This window comes from Cryptomeria japonica, chromosome 4, assembly GCF_030272615.1.
Source record: "Cryptomeria japonica chromosome 4, Sugi_1.0, whole genome shotgun sequence".
NCBI lineage: Eukaryota > Viridiplantae > Streptophyta > Pinopsida > Cupressales > Cupressaceae > Cryptomeria > Cryptomeria japonica.
In genome coordinates this window covers 76,701,727-76,716,418 of record NC_081408.1, presented here as the reverse complement: position 1 = coordinate 76,716,418, position 14,692 = coordinate 76,701,727, and positions in this window count along the sequence as shown.

Here is a 14,692-nt window from a genome sequence, read left to right as displayed (position 1 = left end):
ATATTGTTCACGGGCACTTGGAATGACTTGGAGACTACTTGGTTATGTCGAAGACATTATTTTATCATTTGTTTTTGGTGATCTGGTTATTGGTTTATTCATCTTTGCATATTTGTTGTTACTGACAAATAGGTCCAAGATATACACTGACATGCATATCTAATCTAGATCAGCATGACACGTTATGAAGATGACTTATTATTATTGTAAATACATTGAGCTGACATCATGCATCAGATATCAATTTATTTGTAATTGATTTTATTGTAATATCTTTTAGTGAGCTGACCTATTCAATTGGTCTTGGGTTATGGTATAAATGTAAGATCTCATTTGTGAGATTAATAGGCGATTGAAAAAAGAATCATAGTAAGGTATATGTGAAAATAAGCAGAGCTATACACATAGACATCATTTGAAGGTTGAAGGAATTTTTTATGAAGGAAATCAGAACTAAACCAGTACCGAATCCAGCATATGAAGAGGCTATTTTATGTAGTACATTATCATTGGATTTAACCATCCAATTGTAGTCAGTGTGACTCTCATTTTGTGTTTGAGCAGTGAGCTCTAGGCAGCTGGCCTTTCTGCATGTGTAGAATCCATATTGTACACACATACTATCTGCAGTAGTATCATCTGATTGTGGGTAAGGTTTTCCACCATGATCTTTCCCCTTCCAGGGTTTCCATGTACAAATATTTGTGTTATGTGTTGTGGATGTTATTGTCTTTCTGTTTCATGCATTAATATTTACCGGTACAACAATTAACTAATAAACTATCTACTAGCATAAATTTTTGTTTACCGACATTAAGAATTAAGTTTTGGTTAAGTTAGTTTTGGTTGAATTTATTAGACAACTGATTCACCCCCCCCCCTCTCAGTTGTCTCTGGGACCTAATAAGCTTCATTTGCAGAGGCGGAAAAACCCTTTTTGTTTTGCAAATTTTTCAGAAGACCGTGTACATTCCTACCATGGTCCAGACAAATTTTTGCCAAATTCACAAGGTGATTTCATCTCGACATTTTATTACTAGATCCAGGTGCACAACTTCATCCCATATTGCAATCTCAAGTTATAATCATTTTTTTGTCACTTTTACACTACATAATTCAATCAATTTCCTTTCTAAATCAAACAAGGAAGAGGGGATCAACTTAGCATTCCCAATTCATTCAAAATTCAATCCACCATCTTTGTGTCAAGAGATTGAATCTAGTGAATTATCCTTCCCCCTTTCTAATGTAATGGTAAAAAGTGTTTGAATGGTAATCAATAGAAAAACTCTCATCTCTTTTTGAGGGAAAGGGTAGCTTTCCTCTTGATCTATCACTCACAATTTTCTCACCATTACAAAAATGAATATAAAAGTTTGCTCAATAACATAAATTCTAAAATATTGAAATCAATTACCAATTCCAAATCTCCCAAGTGATGTTGGCCTCATATATCGATATCTTGAATGTGAACCATGTCGACTTGCAATGCAGGTAACCAAAGAATTCCTCCCAATCAATGAAGATACTTGTTGGTGCTAGTGTCAGTGCCAGTGAAGTGTCTATTGGTACACTACTAAATCAAAACATGAAGCTAGAACATGTTTCCATCAATGACAAAATATTAAAACTAATCAAATGAGTGTCAATTGCCAACATTAATGTCCTAGTTTGTAGTCTTGCCGGTAAGCTCTATCAAACTCTCAAACTCTTACTTTTGTAGACCAAATCACTTAACCAACAAGTCAATCACCAAAAATCAACTGTAAACATCATTAAACATCAATCGAACCTGGTTGACATCAATGATAATATAAATAAATTATCATGTCATCTTCCTCTACCAATACAGTCATCCACCATCATCTCTTCTTCATCACTTATGTCAAACATACCAACAATCTCCCCCTTTGGCATTGATGGCAATACTAAATATCAACATACTCAACTCATACTATTCCATTATGTTCTGGACCTTCTCTGCAAATCTTCTCTTCTCTACTACACCTCATCTGTCAGTTACACTATATCTACTCAAACTAATTGTATATGGTGAAAATGGATAACAATAATAATGATATTGAAAGGCTAACTGAATTCAACTACAAAACCTTAGCCTAACAACAACAAAGATCCACCATAACATATGAAGATTACCTAAGATAATGCAAATGAAATGAAATCACAAAGATTATACCATCACATGTCCAATAGGGTTTGGATCTCCATTCTTCCTATCTCCATTGATCTTGCTTGATATATATGCTCTCAGATTTTATGTGCACAAGAGCTCAACAAAAAACGGAATGTGGTTGCAAGTAGGATCGTAGTGTAGTCAATTGATCAAGTAGTTAGGGTTTCATAATGAAGGAAGTATCTCCTTATATAGAAGACACTATATGAAATGGAGGGAAAAGATTGAGAGGTGTAAAAGGAGGTCGGCTATGATTAGAGGGTAGGTAAAAGAAATAATAAAATAATGAAAGAGTAGGTAGTGTATGAATTAAGAGATGAATGACATGTGTCATGGATAGAAAAGGTTAATGAATTAATTAAATAAATAAAGATTTATTTAATTAATAGAAGAAATGGGATCAATTAAATAAATAAAATATTTATTTAATTTAGGAAAAGGATAATTTAAATAAATAAATGTATTTATTTAAATGAGAAATAAGGCTAGAAGAGGATAAATGAATTAATTAAATAAATAAAGATTTATTTAATTAATAGAAGAATTAAGCTTAGATAATTAAATAAATAAAATATTTATTTAATTAGACATGACAATTTTAGGTGTCTACATTTTGCCCCTCTTTGAGATAATGAGGCTTGTCGCGTTGTTTCAAAGAAGATAATATGAACTGATACAGAGTTGCCCCAAGATGGGAATGATATGCCCCCTTGAGAGATTGGATGAAAAAATGTCTGAAAAGATTGCAGACAATCTCTCGATAAGAAAGACAGGATAGAATGGACTGATCGGATAAAGTGACAGAGTCACGGGATAATGAAGACTGACTCGAGAAATGAGGGCTAGGGCAGTCTATAAGATACACCACGAGGGAAATACATCCTGATTGTCATCTACACCTCGATGAGAGCAGAGTGTAGAGTGAAAATAGAGCAGCAACAGTTAGCAGTGATGGCCTTCGTTCATAGATTCGACCGTGTTCGTTGATTCCAGAGGCCAGCAGAGGCAGGAGAGCCGGTAAGTACCACAAAACCTCCTCGTATTTTGATGCATTTATTGTTGTCATTAATGCATGGTAGATAGGGCAATAAATGCACTTTAGGTTAGGGTCAAAAAAATGTCAAAAAATATCCAAGCATGTCTGCATTGGTGCCAGGCACGTCTATGATCAGGAGGTGCATTTGTGTTTGTGCCAGGTGCGTCTGTGTCAGAAAATGCATTTGTGATGAATGCAACTGTGTCTGTGATGTATAGGCACGTCTGTGCCAAGAAGGCACGTCTATGTCACCCATGCATGTCTATGCAAAGCATAGGCATGTCTATGTTTTTCAGGCACGTCTGTGTAGTCTTCAAGCACGTTTATGTCAAGAAAGCGCATTTGTGTCCAAAAAATGTGAATTTGCATCTTCTAGGTCAAATCGGCAGTTCTGTGATGAACATATGCTATCAATTAGATAAGCTACTGAGAGGATACACTCAAGCAGGTCATCTAGGGAAGACTAGAATAGATCAAGGCACTTTTTGATGAATAGTGAGTACCAAGATATAGTACTTTGTGATGAACAGGGAGTACTAAAATATGAGCAGCACTTTGTGATGAATAGGGAGTGCAAATGTGAGCAACACTTTGTGATGAACAGGGAGTGCAAAACACATAGTACTTTGTGATGAACAGGGAGTACCACTAGGATAGAAGAAACACTTTGTAATGAATAGTGAGTGTCACTAGGGTAGATAGCAATATGTATTTGGATAAAAAGTAGCATTTTGTGATGAACAGTGAATGCCACGATGACTAACATGAGTGATTTGCTTGACTGTAGGAGTATTTGCCTATGTTGGAGTCACGGGAGAGATTCCCATCGACTCAGAGATTGCGACTTGAGTTGACATTTGAGGAGCGAGCTGCGATCGAGGCTATGGGATTGAGACATGTGCTGTATGTGCCTGAGTTTTGGGCAAACATGGGATTGCTAACTATACTGACGGAGAGGTGGCATTTCGAGACTTGTACATTTCATTTGCCGATGGGGGAAGATGACAACCACCCTCAAGGATGTATATAGGATTTTGAGGATACCAATCGATGGGGAGTTGATTCCCTATGATCAAGACGGAGACGGGGAGGCCCTAAGATAAGTGTTCCAGGACCTAGGATTGGAGATGAGCGCTGGACATGTGGCGTGGGACACTATGATAGCTACAGGATTAGCATTGCCAGCAGTGATAGGAGGAGCGATCAGTGGGTTCTTATGTCCTAATAGAGCGACACAAGGGTTGGCTATGGGTTGGGGAGATGCACTGGAGACACTGGTGACATAGCACACTAGATATGCTTGGGGACCGTGTGTGCTAGCACACCTCTACTATGAGTTGCATCAGTTTGTATACCACAGATCAGTGGGATTGGGCTACAGGGTGACATTGTTATAGGTGTGGGCCTATGAGCATCTGCCAATGATGAGACCAATACACTACAGAGGTAGAGGTTACGGACATAGTTTTGTTCACTTATACGACATGATCACATCGCAGCCATGGATTGGCAGGTTAGAGCATTGGCTGCAGGTGATTGATGACATTAATGTGGTCATATGGAGGCCATACCTAGGATGTGAGCAGTGGGAGGATGATGCGGTAGAGCTTCCCTACACCTTCTGGAGTAGGTACCTAATTGGGCATATGACCTATGTGCTAGAGAGGTAGCTAGTAGATAGAGTTGGCAGGCAGTTCGGCAGGATCCAACAGATGCCATGGGGTTCAGGCATGTATGCACAGACTGTGAGAGATCAGGTGCAGTTTGGGCCCCTATTATCATATGATCAGGCTATTACACAGCTTGTAGAGATGATGCCTCTACCCTGGGACATGTGGCCAGAGATTGAGGATGTCGGCATGGATGCCGAGTACACAGCATACTGGGTTGAGCATCCATTCCCACGCCTGACGGATCCAAGAGAGCTACTAGATGGAGATGGTGGTGGGGATGGTGATGATGATGGAGATGATGGGGGCAGAGGCCAATGGAGGAGGAGGGGGGCAGTTGGAGAGAGGAGGGTTACACCATGGAGGGAGGGTGGAGAGGACAGGCAGGCTTAGGTGGTGAGGGGTCATGGTGGATTACCGCCATAGGTGCCAGCAGCACAGGGTCCCAGATAGGTGCAGGTATAGGGACAGGTACCAGTATAGGCACCAGTATAGGTATAGGCACAGGGGCAGGCACTTGTACAGGGGGAGCCATAGGTAGAGCCACAGGGGGCTAAGGCAGAGGAGGATGAGCTGATGAAGTTGAGGGAGATCTGCCAGGGACAGGTAGATGAGATCCAGGAGTTGGAGAGGGAGAGAGATAGGCTTAGGAGGTAGCTCAAAGATACTGAGCGAGAGCTGGATCAGGCTATTCAACACTATACAGAGGCTGAGATAGCACTGAGGGCTAGGAGGCAGGCAGTAGAGAACACTAGGGCTTGATATGCTTACGTCTTGCAAGCAGGGGAGGAGATCGGTTATTGGTGAGATCTCTATTATGGTACAATGCCAACTGATCAGCAGGCGAGGAGCTTCCATAGACCATCACGGATAGCGACAGCTATGGGAGGGAGATGGAGGAGACAGGCATCTAGTGGTGGGGTTATGGGTCCTCCACCACCACCAGATAGAGGGGATAGGAGGGATGATCTTGGGGTGGGTCCTTTAGGGGCTCAGATTCCATCGAGGCTAGGCGGCTCCGAGGGAGGGAGTTCATCATAGCCATAGAGGGCTCCCTATGTATCAGTATTGTACCATTTTTGTATGATGATGTAGACACCTTCGGGTGATTGTAGCCATATGATTTTTTGACATCATTGTATCATGACACTTTATATATATATGAGATGATTCATTTTTGTGGCAGCTATATGCATGCGTACCTATGTGATGTATGATCTTATGTGATGCTTATGATATGGATGCAAATATGTACATGATGCAATGCAATATATTGTTTTGTTCTTTTATTTTTTGTATGTGTATGCATGATGCAAATTTGAATGTATGTAATGCAGATGAATATGATAATGCAAATGTAAATTGTGCTAACAGGTGTTGTGTGCAGGATGTGATGTAGTTGTGATATCTATATGTATGTATGAAATGCTTATATGTGGTAATGCAGGTGCGACTACATGAAATGTAAATATTTTTGGTGTGTCATTATACTCAGTCATGTGCTAGCATGCTATGCAGACTTGAGAAGGATGATGGAAGTCAATCAAGAAAGGGGTATGAAAGATAGAAGATATGAAAGTGAAAGAGCTTCTTGTGCGTTATCATCATTGAGCTTTATTATGGCAAGTAGGTTATGACAATCGAGGCATATGTTTGATCCATAAAGTCATTGTACTTGTTTGCATGGAGATAAGACAATCACAAACAAGGAATGCCCCAGTTCACACTAGACTCACAGTGTCCTCATATCCTTGGACAAGTCATAGAATTACTAAGAGACAATCCATAGACAGCAAATACAAATAGGTGATGATACCCCATCATTGCCTTTCTAGTCAAAGACATCCTGGAGATAGAATCTCTAGTCAGAGACATCCCGAAAAAGCTAAAAGACATGTCACCAAAAGATAAAATCAACAGAAAACCAAGACTCGACACCAACATCCACTGTAGTCCTCAAGTTTAGTGTCTCTTGTCACTTGTATAAGTCTTATTTGATTGTGGTCACAATGTTTACTTTCACAAAAAGGATAGATAGCACAGAACCATATGTTGTCTAAGTCTGTTGAAAGATTTGATTTGTTGAAGCCCATTGTTGTTGCTATGTCTCATCTGAAACTGACTGAATCAATGAAACTGATACTTTATTGTGGAGAAGATGGAACTTTATTGAGGATCTGTGATGCAAATGTTGCTTTATTGCGGATTGTGTGCGGATAGACTGAAGGAAGCTGGAAGAAACTGTACTCCTCGAAACATGTGATGTTCTTAGTTCCACACCCATCACTAGACATAGGATTTTCCTTAGCCACAGATAGGAGCTAATTTATTGTGGATGGAAAGGGAGGTGAAAAGGGAAGTTTATTGTGAATGGCTAACCAATCTTGGGTAGATCAATAACAAGCCATGATGGGAATGGGTAAGTTTATTATGAATGAATAGGTTGTGAGTGTATGCAAAGTGAAAGGATGAAAGTGAATCTTGAAGGAGGGAAGAGCAATGTCTCTACACATGGCACTGGTGACCTAGTTTTCACCATGGTACTTGCCCAAGGCGCCACTGAAGTGGTTTTCACCATTGGACGAAATTATTTCTCTTTACTTTTTTTGATTTTTCAATGTTTTTTGTGTCACAAGGCACCTGTTTGCCAGGTTTTCACCAAGTACCAATTTTTTTGTTTTATAATTTTTTTGAATTTTTTTAATTTTTTTTTGTATTTTTGAATTTTTTTGATTTTTTTTTGATTTTTTTTTGTATTTTTGAATTAGGATATTCCAAAGAGCTATGTGTAGAACCTACAAAGGTGCATGTTGTTGATAAGATCCTCCAAAGGTTCACCTTCTATAGTTGAGAGCTGATATGCCCCAGATCCATATGCTACTGTAATGATGTAAGGACCAAGCCAATTTGGTTCGAACTTGCCCTTCTTTTCTCTGTCTTGCTGATTTTTGGGGTTTTCTCTGAGAACCAAGTCCCCTACCTCAAATGTGCAAGGCTTGACTTTGTGATTGTAGCTGCGACTCATTCATTGTTGGTAAGCCTTGAGATGAATAAAAGCAGTTTGTCTTCGTTCATCTAGTAATTCAAGCTTTTGTAAGCGAGAGACCCTATAGTCTTCATCACCGATTATGTTTTGCAAAGAGACCCGTAAAGAGGGTAGCTCAACTTCAATAGGAAAGATGGCTTCAGTGCCATGGACAAGTGAATAGGGTGAAGCTCCTGTAGGTGTGCAGACACTTGTGCGGTAGGCCCAAAGTGCAGGATTAAGTTGGATATGCCAATTACGGCTAGTGTCGTCGATTGTCTTCTTTAGGATTTTAAGGATTGTTTTATTAGATGCCTCAGCTTGACCATTACCTTGGGGGTAATATGGCATGGAGAAATGATGGGAAATATGGAAGCGGTCACAGAGTTCATGAACATCATGATTTTTGAAGGGACGCCCGTTATCAGTGATAATGGAAACAGGAATATTGTATCGACAAATGATATAATTAAGGATGAACGTAGCAATCTATTTTCCAGTGACTTGTGTGAGAGGCACAACTTCAATCCATTTTGTAAAATATTATGTGCCAGTGATAATGAATTTATGACCATTGGAAGAAGGAGGGTGAATCTTGCCTATGAGGTGGAGTCCCCAATGACAAAAGGGCCAAGGAGACGTAATTGGTTAAAGTTCTTGTGCTGGTGCATGTATGAGTTCTCCATGAATTTGATATTGCTTACATTTCTTGACAAACTGATATGAGTCTTTTTCCATATTGGGCCGGTAATATCTAGTCTTGATGAGTTTTTTGGCCAAGGTAGGACCACTAGCATGTGGACCACATATCCCCTCATGCACTTCCCATAACACAATATGAGCTTCGTCACTTTCTAAACATCTAAGAAGAGTGCCATCTAGACCTTGCCAGTATAGGATATCAGCTAAAATGACATATCAAGAGGATTGGCGAATGAAAGTGCGATGTTGGTTATTTGATAGATCAGGAGGTAGGGTATTGTCACGAAGGTATGTGAAAATGGAACCATATAACTGGGACTTGGGACCAACAACACATATCATCTCAGTAGACATGATCTCATATGAGGGAACCAAAAGGTTATTCACCAAGAACTCATAGCGGGTCTCATTTGAAGGTAGATCAATCAGTGAAGCAATTGTAGCCATGGCATTTGCAGCGCGATTCTGCTCTCTTGGTATCTGCTCAAAGTCTATCTTTGTGAAGTGTTGTTTCAGGTCATCCACCATTTGTTTGTAAGGCAATAATTTTTCATCTTTTGTTTGGTAATCATTAGTTGCTTGACGGATTACAAGTTGAGAGTCCCCAAAAACATGAAGTTCCTGGATCTTCCACTCAACTGCAATCCATAATCTAGTTGTTAATGCCTCATATTCCGCTATATTGTTAGTGCAAGGAAATGATAAGTGGTATGATTTTGGTACAGAATCCCCTTGAGGAGTTATAAAGAGGATGCCAACTCCTACCCCATGTTGTGTGTATGAGTCATCGAAGTACAGTTGCCATGGCTTTGCATGTGACATTGTTAAAATGGATTCATCTGAATTTTCTAAACTTAGAGGAACATCATCTATCATGGGAGAATTTGCTAATTGATCTGCGATGGCTTGTCCTTTTATTGCTTTTCTGTCCACATACTCGATGTTGAATTCACTCAGGATCATTACCCATTTGGCTAGTCGCCCAGTAAGTGTTGCTTTATTAAGAAGGTATTTCAATGGATCGATTCTTGCAACCAACTTAGTCTTATGAGTGAGCATGTAATGTCGTAATTTCTGTGAAGCAAAGACCACAGCGAGACATGCACGCTTAATTGGTGTGTAGTCTAGCTCATATCCCACCAATGTGTGACTGATATAGTATACTACTTTTTCTTTGCCCTCAACAATTTGTTGTGCTAAGAGTGCCCCCAATGCTGTTGGAGTAGCTGATATGTATAGTAACAGAGGCTAATCTGGAACTGGTGGCATCAGAACTGGTAGATTCAAAAGATAATCTTTGAATGTCTGGAAAGCCTGTTGATAGTTATCATCCCATTTGAATTTGATATTTTTATGTAGCGAGTGCTGAAAAGGATTACACTTATCTGCAAGTTGTGCTATGAATCTTCATATGGACTAGAGTCTGCCTTGTAAAGATTGAAGTTGACTGATATTTCTTGGTGGTTGCATCTCCAAGATAGCTTTGACTTTTGCTAGATCAGCTTCGATTCCTCTTTTGGATACAATGAATCCTAGGAGCTTCCCGGAGGTTACTCCAAAGACACATTTCTTGGGGTTTAATCTTACTTTGTATTTTTCCAACCTATCAAAGATGACTGAAAGTATGTCCAAATGTGTATTTCTATCTATTGATTTTCCCAAGAGGTGGTCGACATAATCTTCCACGGTTACATGCATGAGATCATGAAAGATAGTAGTCATGGCTCTTTGATATGTAGCACCTGCATTTTTTAGCCCGAAGGGCATGACATTCTAGTAGAAAGTTCCCCAAGGACAAGTGAATGATGTTTTGTGTTGATCCTCGAGCGTGATCCTTATTTCATTATAACCAGAAAATCCATCCATCAATGATAACATTTCATGACCTGATGTGAGATCAACAATCAAGTCAATATTTGGTAATGGGAAGTCATCCTTTGGACAAGCTTTGTTGATGTCTCTGAAATCTGTACATATTCTGATGCTGCGATCTGGTTTACTGATAGGCACCAAGTTGGAGATCCATTCAGGATAACCAATTGGGTGTATGAATCTGACATCCAATAATTTCTCAAGTTCTACTTTGACTAGTAATGCCATTTGTGGATGCATCTTTCTTAATTTCTGTTTCATTGGTTTTGCCCTCGGTTTAACTGTCAAATGATACATTACCAAATCCGGATCCAATCCAGGCATATTAGCGTATGACCAAGCAAAGTTGATTTGTCGTTCTTTGAAGAAACTTATGAATTTTGACCTTTCTGACTCCATCAATGATTGAGCCAGGAATATGTTGTGTGGAAGCTCTTCTGTACCAATGTTTGTTTTGATAGTCTCCTCTACCAACATGGATGACTTTTCCTCATATGATGTTGGGAGAATGTCGAGCCTTCCATCTTTGGGTGCCTCAGAGAGGTTTTTGCCCTCAGGTACATCCTTTCTTTTTACTTTTTTGGGGTCAGACAACACCACAATGTGGTTTTCACCATAAGACCCTTGGTTTGTTCTTATTTTCACATTTTTGCGACTGGAAGGTCCAACACCCTCACCAAAATATGCCACGCAGCTATGTTTTTGGCTGGAGCACCTTGCAAAGTGAATTTACCTCGATGGGTTGTGACATTACATTCAGAGGTAGGTTTGGAAGAAGATCCAACACCCTTTAGGACAATCCTGGGTCTCCGGGTAGAATTCTCAGATGTTTTTTCCTTGATGATAATGGTAGAGACATAATTTTCCATCAAGATGTGATTGATGGTTGAATCATAGTTATAAGATGCTCTGGTATAGTTGTTTTGGTCGTCTGTGGCTTTAGCTTTTCCCTTGTCATGCTATGGGAATGGTTCCTTAAACATCTCATGTTCTTGGTTGGATGAGTGTCCTTCAATCTCAATGTCACCCCTATCAATGAGATCTTGTATGATGTTCTTCAGTCGATGGCAATTTCCTATCTTATGACCCTTACTCTTATGAAATTCATAATATTCATCATCATTCGACCAATTTGGCTTAACCTTTGGTTCATATGGAGGAAAATCTAGAACTATGATTACCTTGTTTGCCACTAGCTTCTTGAAGACTGACTCAAGTGGTTCTCCCAATGGAGTGTACTTCCTTCATGATCTGGAAGTTGTTTGAGTATTCACTTGATTGTTTGTAGAACTTAATTCTGAAAAGATGAATTTGGGTCGCACTGTGTTGGCATCAAAAACACCATCATTGACTGTGTTCTTGTTTTTATTCCAAAATCTTGGCTTGTCTTTTCCCTTAAAGTCATCTTTGTTTTCCTTGAATATCTTAATGACTCCTTGTTCAATTAGGACCTTCTCTGTTGCTAAGCCTTTTTCAATGATGTCCTTGAAGGTAGACAAACAAGCTTTCCTTAAGTCATTGCCAATATCTTTGTTAACATTTTGTGTGAACATTTCTACCATTTCTTTTCATGGAATTTCACAAGAGCATCTGCTGGCTAGATTTCTCTATCTTTGTAAAAATGATGCAAAAGATTCTCCATCCTTTTGCTTGGTGTTGCACAAGGTAATGACTGATATGTCTATCTCTATGTTGTATGAGAAATGTTGGATAAATGTCTCTGCTAAGTCACCCCATGACTTAATACTAGGTGGAAGTTGGGAGAACCATTCCATAGCTTGATCACCTAAGCTTTGTGGGAATAATCTCATCAAATATGTCTCTTATGATGCTACCTCAATGCAAGCTATGAAAAATTATCTTATATGTGCCTTAGGATCTTCTTTGCCTCTATTCTTATCACACTTAGGTGTCACAAAGTGTGTAAGAAATGGAGGCATTGGAATGCTTTTGTCAAATGGATAGGCACATATGTCTCTCATTGTGTAAGTTGTCTTTGGTGTATTTATGTCCTCTATTTTCTTTTGTAAGTCCTTAATTTGCTGTTCCAAATTGTTCTTAGGTGGAGACTGACTTCTTGGGCCATACCCCATGCCTAAAGCACCGAGTGGAGGAGCATGTTGCATATATGGATGATATTGATCATACACATGTTCATATGGAGGAGGTCTATAGTGATGCTGCATATATGGACCACTTGGTATAGATTCATGTTGAGGAACACCATATCTATTTTGTCCATGTATACCATACTCTACAGGCATGTCATGTTCTAATGTGTTTCCCCCAAATTTGACATGGGGTTTCCTTGTGTCCAAATTTTGAGCATGCCTTTGAATATCCAATTGTTTTGGTGGTTGATCCTTAGCATTGGTATGTGATTGAGCATATCTTTCTGCATAAGACTTCCATAATGGTCTACAAAGGTGAGTATCATATGTGTAGACACTCAAAATTGTCATGTTTAATTAAATGAATATTTTATTTATTTAATTATCTAAGCCTAATTCTTCTATTAATTAAATAAATCTTTATTTATTTAATTAATTCATTTATCCTCTTCTAGCCTTATTTTTCATTTAAATAAATACATTTATTTATTTAAATTATCCTTTTCCTAAATTAAATAAATATTTTATTTATTTAATTGATCCCATTTCTTCTATTAATTAAATAAATCTTTATTTATTTAATTAATTCATTATCTTTTTCCTACACATGACACATGTCATTCATCTCTTAATTCCTACACTACCTACCTCTTCCATTATTTTATTATTTCTTCTACCTACCCTCTAATCCTAGCCGACCTCCTTTTTACACCTCTCAATCTTATCCCTCCATTTCATATTGTGTCTTCTATTTAAGGAGATGCCTTCTTCATTATCAAACCCTAATGACTAATATTAAGGACTTGACTACAATATGATCCTACTTGCAACCACATTCCGTTCTTTGTTGAGCTCTTGTGCACATAAAAATCTGAGAGCAAATATATCAAGCAAGATCAATGGAGATAGGAAGAATAGAGATCAAAACCCTATTGGACATGTGATGGTATAATCTTTGTGATTTTGTTTTATTTGCATTGTCTTAGGTAATCTTCATATGTTATGGTGGATCTTTGTTGTTGTTAGGCTAGGGTTTTTGTGGTTGAATTCATTTATCCTTTCAATCTTGTTATTATTGTATCCATTTTCACCATAAACATTTTGGCACTCAAAATTGTCATGTTTAATTAAATAAATATTTTATTTATTTAATTATCTAAGCCTAATTATTCTATTAATTAAATAAATCTTTATTTATTTAATTAATTCATTTATCATCTTCTAGCCTTATTTTTCATTTAAATAAATACATTTATTTATTTAAATTATCCTTTTCCTAAATTAAATAAATATTTTATTTATTTAATTGATCCCATTTCTTCTATTAATTAAATAAATCTTTATTTATTTAATTAATTCATTATCTGTTTCCTACACATGACACATGTCATTCATCTCATAATTCCTACACTACCTACCTTTTTCATTATTTTATTATTTCTTCTACCTACCCTCTAATCCTAGCTGACCTCCTTTTTACACCTCTCAATCTTATCCCTCCATGTCATATTGTGTCTTCTATTTAAGGAGATGCCTTCTTCATTATCAAACCCTAATGACTAATCTTAAGGACTTGGCTACACTACGATCCTACTTGCAACCACATTCCGTTCTTTGTTGAGCTCTTGTGCACATAAAAATCTGAGAGCAAATATATCAAGCAAGATCAATGGAGATAGGAAGAATGGAGATCAAAACCCTATTGGACATGTGATGGTATAATCTTTGTGATTTTGTTTTATTTGCATTGTCTTAGGTAATCTTCATATGTTATGGTGGATCTTTGTTGTTGTTAGGCTAGGGTTTTTGTGGTTGAATTCATTTAGCCTTTCAATCTTGTTATTATTGTATCCATTTTGAAGTATTGTCTATTCCTCCTCATTATTTCCTCAATCAATCGATTGAAATGGGGATTCATAATGGATTCTTCCACATCTGCTAAATGTATGGAAAAGTTGTCCATATTGTCATTGTGTGTATCATTGTTGTTTGTAGTGTCCATGTTCTCAACATTTGGAATGTTTCTATAGGCATCCATGTCAGGTAATGTGTTATGATCAGTATTGAAAAAGATATCATTGT